At 47.4% G+C, this 8,494-nt stretch overlaps 1 pseudogene; it reads left to right on the top strand.

The window, feature by feature from the left end:
• The first annotated feature begins 4,478 nt into the window (after window positions 1-4,478).
• On the top strand, window positions 4,479-8,140 carry LOC103599458 (annotated as a pseudogene).
• Window positions 8,141-8,494: the final 354 nt, after the last annotated feature.

Raw genomic sequence — 8,494 nt, 5'->3', positions numbered from 1 at the left:
TTACACAGTCCATACATTGAGAGTAAAGATTGTTACCCTTCACCTCCCATAAGCTGCCAGGTAATCGGTATGTTGTGTTTTTTCAAGTTAGTAGATTCTAAAAGACCTAACAATAAAATTAGCTTAGTTTTAACTAATCATATATGTAACTATGATTGACATTCACGTGTCTTGTATGGTTTGAAAAATTAGGTGGACTCTCACAGTTTGTGCCTGGAAAGTGTTTTGAAAGGGATGTGATCTATCTTAGATAGCACTCGGTGATACAGTGATTTTGGACCTGTTCAAATGCTGATATAAAACCAGATGGTAATACATCTTGAATATTTCAGAGAGAGCCCTAGTTTAGTTTTAAAATTGATTCTGTTTATATTCACTAGGCAGCATGGAAAATGGCAATCCTGTTATGAACAAACGTGAAAAAAAAGTCTGTTTTAATAATGAGACTAGAAAGAGAACAGAAGTTCTGTTTCAAAGCTCAGGTTTTGACATCATTGATATCTTTGTTAGAATGATTTAGAAAAATGCATTTTGACTCTGTATTTGAGGTTTGAGTGCAAGTTAATTTTTAAGGCACTCAATACATGTTCTGTGGGAAATGAAGATATATTTGAAACATTTTCAGAGGAAAATCTTTTATAAGTTCCACAGCTCCATTAACAAAAAAAGATACTCCAAACCAAGATCTTCTCAGAAAAAGCTCACTTAAAAATTTAGCATATTAAGGATTAGAAAAAATCTCTGAAAGGAGTGATTTTCTTTTTATACGTGGGAATATTAAAATAATTTGTTTGATTTGAGTATAAACTCTTGACCTGTAAAAATAGTAGAATATGTGTACTCATCCTTTTTGTTTCTAAATTGAGAGGCCAAGGATTGAGAGGTGGATAATATGGAATCGAGCAACTCTTTCATAAACTCAGCAAAAAGTGTCTGGGAGTCTTTCTTAGGTGTTCTCTCACCTGACAGACACATTGTCAGGTAGAAAAGGCAGAAAACCCTCCAGGGACTTTCTGGTGTCCTGGGAGTAGCATCTAAATAGTTACAGTGGCCTTGAAGGTCTGGCTTGACCTGGCCTTTGTCCCCCTTTCTCAGACACCCTGAACTACTTCTCATTGGGCTGGAGCCCGTGTCCTTTGGTCAAGCTCATCTTCTCACAGATTTCACATGGCAGACTCTGTGTTGGCAGGTCACCTGCACAGAGAGGCCTCCCAACCACATGGCCTCAACCCCCCAGAGTGGTTTTATCCATTACACCCCCTATTTCCTGCATCACGGTTCTTGCCTTTGTGTCCCTCCTCCATTGGATAACGAGGTTGTGAAGCCCTTGTCTCTTGTGCTTGTGTCACCAAGGGCTCCACTCCTGAAACACTTCCGTGAACCAAAGACTTATATGTGCAGTTTACATTCTGTTCATAGAGTGATCCTTAGTGTAGCTCACTGGCCTTGTATTTATTTTACTGAAAAAATCAGAACATACACACGATCAAAATTCATGAGGCCAGAAGTTCATAACGCCAATATCTGTGCCATCCCGAAGTCTCTCTCTCCCAGTTTCTGACCCCCACAGACAGCCTTTGTTACCATACCTCGTGTGTCCTTCAAGATGTTTTCTGTGCAGGTACAAGCCCAGGTGTGGTGCCCACATACACTTCCAGTTGTCACTTATGTCAGATATGGCATCTTATCCTTGCTGGCCTTTTGACCAGCACAGGCCTCTTCAAAGGCTAATGTTTTCACTGTTTTGTATGATGTGGAATTGGTGTGGAGAATCTTCAGGAATCACCTCCCTATGGACTTCTGCCTGCTGCTGCTGAACTGGCTGATGGAGTGGTGGGCTGGGGGATGTGGGCAGGAAGTTTGTGAGCCACATCCTGGTGGTGCCGAGTGGGATAACTTCTCCCTGTAAGTGTGCGTGGTGAGTGATAACTACGGAGGCTGCTTCTGAGAAGTGGAAACTAGGAGGGAGGAACAGGCAGAAGTGCCATTTGGGAACCTCACTGTGACAGCAGTCCCTGCCTCTGGGCTCTGCCTTCATAGCCCTGTGGTCATGTCATCAAAGATTTGGTACCTGTCACCCCTATGCTGCTAGCTCACTGACAGCACACGGAGTACCGAGTAGTATGTTAGCCAGGCCCCTTTCTTACCACGAGGCCCCTCATGATCTTGCCCCTTCTTCCTGGCTGGACTTATCTCCTCCCATTCCCCCAGCTTATGTCCTGCTTTAGCCTGCACATGCTCCCTGGAGTTCCCCAAACGCTGTGTCCTGCTCTTTGCTTTCATACACACACCCCTGCTCTTCCCTGGTTCCCAGATGCCTTTTGTCCCTGACCCCCACCCTTCTTTTTCCAGTTAAATTTTACTTATCCCTTAAAATCAAGATGAAAGGTCACCTCTTCCAGGAAATATTCTGTGGCCCTCCAAGCTGATTTCAATGCTATTTTTTTTCCTTATAGTCCCATGGATGCCCATAGATCAGAAACTTGATGTATGATACTTGAGTCATCTGTTATTGCTTTCTGCATTAAGATACACTCCTCCATGCCCTGGCCCCATCTTCTCCAGCAGTGTCCTTAGTCCCTAACACAGTTGGCACTCAGATACTGGTTGGGCTGGAGTCAGTTTTGACATTTCCCTGTTGAGGTCACCATGGTTGCAGCAGGTCAAGGATGTGTGTTTGTAAGTAAAGATCCCAGACAAAGGAATGGCAGCTTTCCTAGGTGAGTGGGAGCCAGGAGGGAAGCTGCAACTCGGGCCTCTTCCACTTTGTGAATAGCTGGGATGCAGAAGCTCATTGTCTCCCCTCATCCTGACCCTGCTCCCCAGCTCCCCTCCCTCTGCCTCTTCTTGGACTGAAGGATCTGGCTTCTATTGACAGGGGCTTGCCTGATGCTGTTAGGAGAACACATCTTCCTGAGTCTCCATGCTCACAATGAGCTGCTGTTTCTAGCCAGGGAGTGGAGGAGGGATCTGTGCAGCTGCTTGCCTGTTCTGCCTCCCTTCTCGGTGCATTCTGCACACAGTGTTTAATTAAAAGTGTGGCCAGGGTGCATTAGCACGAGGGTGTCCTAGTTGCACGGCTGTGGCAGTGACACAGGGTGGCTGGGCAGCGAGCCCCAGCTGGACTCATCTTATCAGGCCTGGTGTGTCCTTGTCCCTCCTCGCTTTGGTCCAAACGAGCAGGAGTTCCCTGGGAAACGTGTGAGGGGTTTTCTTCTTGCCTCTCTTTCTAGTCGTATTTGTCAGGCAGTTGGATGAGAAGGAGTTTTCTGGTCTGCTTATGTTCCAGGGCTGTGATTTGGTCCTCTGGGAATTGCTTCTTTAAGATGAATTTAAGGTGTAGATCCTCCTGGACAAGTGGTTACTTCCTGGGGCCCTGTGCTGTGCTCTGAGATGTAGGAGTATTGAGACTTGGAAGGAATGGCCGAAGCCAGAGGTGGGGAAAGAACCCTCACTCCCTCCAATATAGGAACCTGTTCCTCACTTTCCACCGTCTTCTGTGCCTGATGCCCATCCTCCTTCCAGCTGGTGAGGGTGTTCTTCCAGTCCTTAATGAGTGTCTGGTGGTGACGGAGGGTCCGCTGTGCCAGATACCAAAGATGAGAAGTGGAACGGTCTTTCTCCTTCAAGAGCTCAGGTCTAATGGGAAGGTGAACTCTCTAGATGTCAGAGCAAATGGCAGGGCAGTGGGTTGGTTGGTACCCACCCTTCCCCATTAGACACACAGGGATGCTCAAGAGAGGGCATCTGATCTGTTAGAGTAAAGACAGTCTGCAGACCCCAGGAGCCCGTTGCCTCCCAAGATAATGAGATGAAAATCAGAGCTATCAGTGCAGAAGCTAAGGCTGCCCTGGGACAGGAGTGGGGGAAGGTTGCTGGTCTCAGTGAGAGGGGCTTGGGCATAATATCCACACAGAGATGGGACACGGCTGCATTAGCATGCTCCGGCTGCCTTAACAAAGTACCACAGACTTGCTGGCTTGCACAGTGAGCTGCTGTTTCGGGAGTGGGGGAAGGTTGCTGGTCTCAGTGAGAGGGGCTTGGGCATAATATCCACACAGAGATGGGACACGGCTGCATTAGCGTGCTCCGGCTGCCTTAACAAAGTACCACAGACTTGCTGGCTTGCACAGTGAGCTGCTGTTTCTAGAAATTTATTTTCTCACAATCCTGGAGGCTAGAAGTTTGAGATCAAGGTGTTGGCAGGGTTGGTTTCTTCTGACACCTCTCTCCTTGGCTCACAGATGGTTGTCTTCTCCCTGTGTCTTTACGTGGTTGTCCCTCTGTGTGAGTCTGTGTCCTAATTTCCTTTTCCTATAAGGACTCCAGTTACACAGGATTAGGGCTAACCCTAATGACTTCATTTTAACTTAATCACCTCTTTGAAGACCCTACATTCAAATACGGTCACATTCTGTACTGGAGTACTGGAGGTTAGTCCTTCGACATATGAATTTTGGGGAGGAACATTTCAGCCCATGACAGTCTCGGCCAGCGCTAGGCAGGTGAAGAAAGCTAAGATACCGTAATAAAGCAAATGCCTTAAAAGGCATCTACCTTAAAAGACATTTGCCTTCCATGAAAAGGTGGGCCAGAATAAACATAGCCACCCACTGGCCCAGGAAGACAGTGAGAAAGCTTGTGTGTCTCAGCGTAGCTCTGTGTGGGGTGAGGATGGGGTGAGGATTGGGGAGTCTTCCACTGGAGTTCATAACCACGAGACTTGACATCATATCAGTTTGTGTTTGGATCTTTCGTAAGGTAAATTTCTCAGGAAATAGACTCTGAAACTCTGATTTACTGCAGGAGGTTTATTGGGGGGTGGGGGCTGGCAGAGGGTCTCAGGAATAACACCTGGAAGGGAGCCAGGGAAGCAGTATTGAGCAGAGGGAGAAATGGGACTGCAGTGCTGTTACCTTGGAGGCTTGTCCCATAGGGACTTGGAGGCTGGGATGGCCCTTCAGAGTCGTCCAATTGAAGTACGGGGACCTGAACAGTCATTGGTGTGGGCTGCCCCAGGACCAGGTGTAATCTTGGGGGAGGGCAGCTTCCATGAGTAGAGGGCAGTTCTAGGACAGGGATGTAGCTATCAGCATCCCTCCCTCTTGGCGGCTGGGGAAAGTGTGCCCAGGTCCTGAAGGAGGAGCCAGGAGACACACATCCAGTCTAGGGATTTGTACCCTCCACCTAGCCTGGGAACCCTCAGGCTGAGGTCTTAACATGGATGTGGTCCTAGGTTGGAAATACCCCAGGAGCATTGAAAGAAACCAGTGCAGAACCTCAGCCCAGGCCAGCAGGCGTCCCATGGATGCAGCCCTACCAAAGATGAGCTCACAATCCAGCATTAGAAAGCTCCTGAGAAAAGGGTCTACCACGACTGAGAGCCATACACATGGCATGATTAGAACTGAGATTCCAAATACAAGAATTATCTGACAAAATCTGTAAAATAAATATGTTTAATATGGATAGATATTCAGAAAGGAACCAAACACACGAAAGAGAAGGCAGTGAAAAGAGCAACTGGAAAATAACCAAATAAATATATTTTTGTTATTTTTTATTGAAGTCTAACATGGATGTAGTTCTAGAAAAGTTAAGAACTATCACAGTCCCCATTCTCTCTCCTCTGTCATTTCCCACCCACCCCAGCAATCACTTTACCTCTTGTAGCTGATTCTTTTACTTACTTATTCATATAAATATACATATAAATAACAGGTTTCTGATGCTAATTTTTGACTGTTTTCAAGGTTCTGCATTATTTGTGGACTTCTCAAAACAAAGGGAGATAACTTACTCTTTTATCCTCCTGGCCCCACAGAAACATGCTGACTTCCTGAATTTCCATCCTGACATGATAGTTATGGTTTTCATCATTATGACTATATAAATCCTGTTCACTGAGCCATGTGGTGAAGTATGATTACTTTTGTCTTGCACAATTTTTGATTTTCTCTGGATTTAATACATGTTTTGTTTATTCTTATGTTTACTTTTCTCTGACTTTATTTCTTATTAAGCTCTAATTCAGCATTTCTATTCCAACCTCAATTTCTGTGTTACATTTTCAGATGCATACATAATTCTATCACTTTCTTCTTGAAGAAATCTTTCTTGTGGCCACTGGACCTCTTCTAATCCATCCGGTTTCCCTTTCTACCTGATATACAACTACATCACAGCCCATTCCTTCACCACTTTTTTAGGATTCCTTTTATTTCTCTTCTATGTTGGGTCTCCTGTATCCTGGATACCATGTTTTCTTCTTCTCTGGTTTACTCCTTTCAGGGAGAACAACTCTTCTTCTAGCTCCCTAGGAAAGGGCACAGGAGAAGTGTAGCTTTCAAGCCGGTAATGCCTGAAATGTCTTAGTATATCCTGGCACTTGACTGATGGCCAGATAGAAAATTCTCAGTAAGGAGTAATGTTCCTTAAGAGTTCTGAAGCTTTTGCTCCATTTTATTATAATCTCTAGTGTGGCTATTAAAGTCCTAAGCTATTCTGAATTCTAATCCTTTGCATAGAATTTGCTGTGGTGGGGGGTCTCCTTCATTCATGCATGCTCCTGTGCTCTCTTTATCATTTAGCTCTACTTCCTGGGAAATTTCCTCAACTTTATATTTCTATTTTTATATTGAGCTTTTCATTTCTACTATCAAGTTAATTTTAATTGTCTGACTTTAGAAATCATCCAACTCTTTTTTTAAAAAAAATTGAATCATAATTGATTATACATATTTTGGGGGGTTCAACATTGATGTATGTTGATCAAATCAATATTATTAGCATATACATTACAAATTGTACTTATTCTTTATGCCCCTTATCCACACTCTCCCCATTACCCTCTCCCTCCCCCTCCCACGTCTGATAACCCTTGATTTCTCTCCTTCCGAAAGAGTAATTGTTACTCTGTTGATTTGTTCCCTAGATGATCTGTCCAATGCTGAGAGAGGTGTGGTCAAGTCCCCCACTGTTATCATAGAGCAGATGCTTCTTCTGTCACTCTGGAATGGGCTTTGTGGAGAGAGACATCCTCTTCTTTTCTTTGGTATCCGCTGGTGACTGTCCTTGTGACAGTGTACTCAAGAGGCTGGCAGGCCGTCTATGTGGTGGTTGTGGCATCTAGCTGCTTTTGTAGCAGCCATGGCTATTGTGGTGGCTGTGGTGGGGGCCACCCACATGGAAGTGGTGTTTTGGCAGTGCTCCTTACCTGGTTGTGGGAGGAGGGGTTGGTCCCTGGCTCCATGCCTCAGGACCCCAGGTGGGCCCTGTGGCAGCATGCCCGGTTGGGGGAACCAACTCTTGTTTTATGGATCTTTTGAATAGATCTTTTCTTATCTTTCTTGAGAATATTTGTGATAGTTAAAAAAAAAGATTTTCAGAGTTCGATCTGTAGTGGGAGCAGAGAGCAGACCCCAGAGAGTCCTGAGCAGCCCCACTGCTGCTGGGGGCCTAGTGACCGTTACGACCGGGAGGAGCCGCAGCTGCCACAGCCGGCCCTGGTCACCATCACCGCAACCCTGAGCAGCGAGGCCGAGACCCCACAGCCGCCCCCACCCTCAGCGCCGCCCACACCAAGCCCGGCACCACCCGCAGCAGCCGGGGAGCCCTGGCCGGGTGGCCTCACACCTGCGGCGCCTGCCGGCGGGGACGAGAAGGTCATCGCGATGAAGCTCTTGGGATCAGTAATATGGTTCAGTGTAAGGAACGGATATGGTTTCATCAACAGGAGTGACAACAAGGAAGATGCGTTTGTCACCAGCCTCCGCGGTGCAGGAGACGGAGGGACTGTGGAGGCTCATGTCCTTGAAGGAGAAAAGGGCGCGGAGGCAGCAAATGTTACAGGCCCGGTGGAGTCCGGTTCAAGGCAGCAAATACGCCGTAGACCATAAGCGTTACAGACGGTGTCCACGTGGTAGGGTCCTCCGCGCAGTTACCAGCAGAATGACCAGAACAGTGACAGTGAGGAAAAGACCCAGGGACCGGGGACGCTCCCGAAGGCCCAAGACCACAGCCCTAGCGCCGGCGAACGTTCCCTCCTTCCCACATGCCGGGACCCCGTGGGCGTCCACCAGTATTGCGAGCCACGTGTGCAGGGCGAAGTGCTGGGGCGCTGACACCCGCGGTGCGGTAGGACGGGGTGGACCGGGAGGCAGCGTGTGTGTCGGTGTCATAAACCACGGTGCCGCAGGCAGCCGAGAGAGGACGGCAACGAGAGGGCGAGGAAAACCAAGGAGATGAGACCCAAGGTCAGCAGCCACCGCAAGGTCGGGACCGCCGCAACTTCAGTTACCCACGCGGACGCCCAGAAAACCCTAAACCACAAGACGGCAAAGAGCGAAAGCAGCCGCTGCACCAGCGGCGAGTCCGCCTGCTCCTGGGGGTGAGCAGGGCGGGGCTGAGTGAGGCCGGCTTACCGTCTCTGCCGTCACCCGGTGTAGTCATGCAACAAGAGAAATGAGCATGAAGTTCCAGCGGTAAGCAATGA

This window comes from Galeopterus variegatus, unplaced genomic scaffold (assembly GCF_000696425.1).
Source record: "Galeopterus variegatus unplaced genomic scaffold, G_variegatus-3.0.2 Scaffold98, whole genome shotgun sequence".
Lineage (NCBI taxonomy): Eukaryota > Metazoa > Chordata > Mammalia > Dermoptera > Cynocephalidae > Galeopterus > Galeopterus variegatus.
This window is presented reverse-complemented; position numbering and strand designations above follow the sequence as displayed.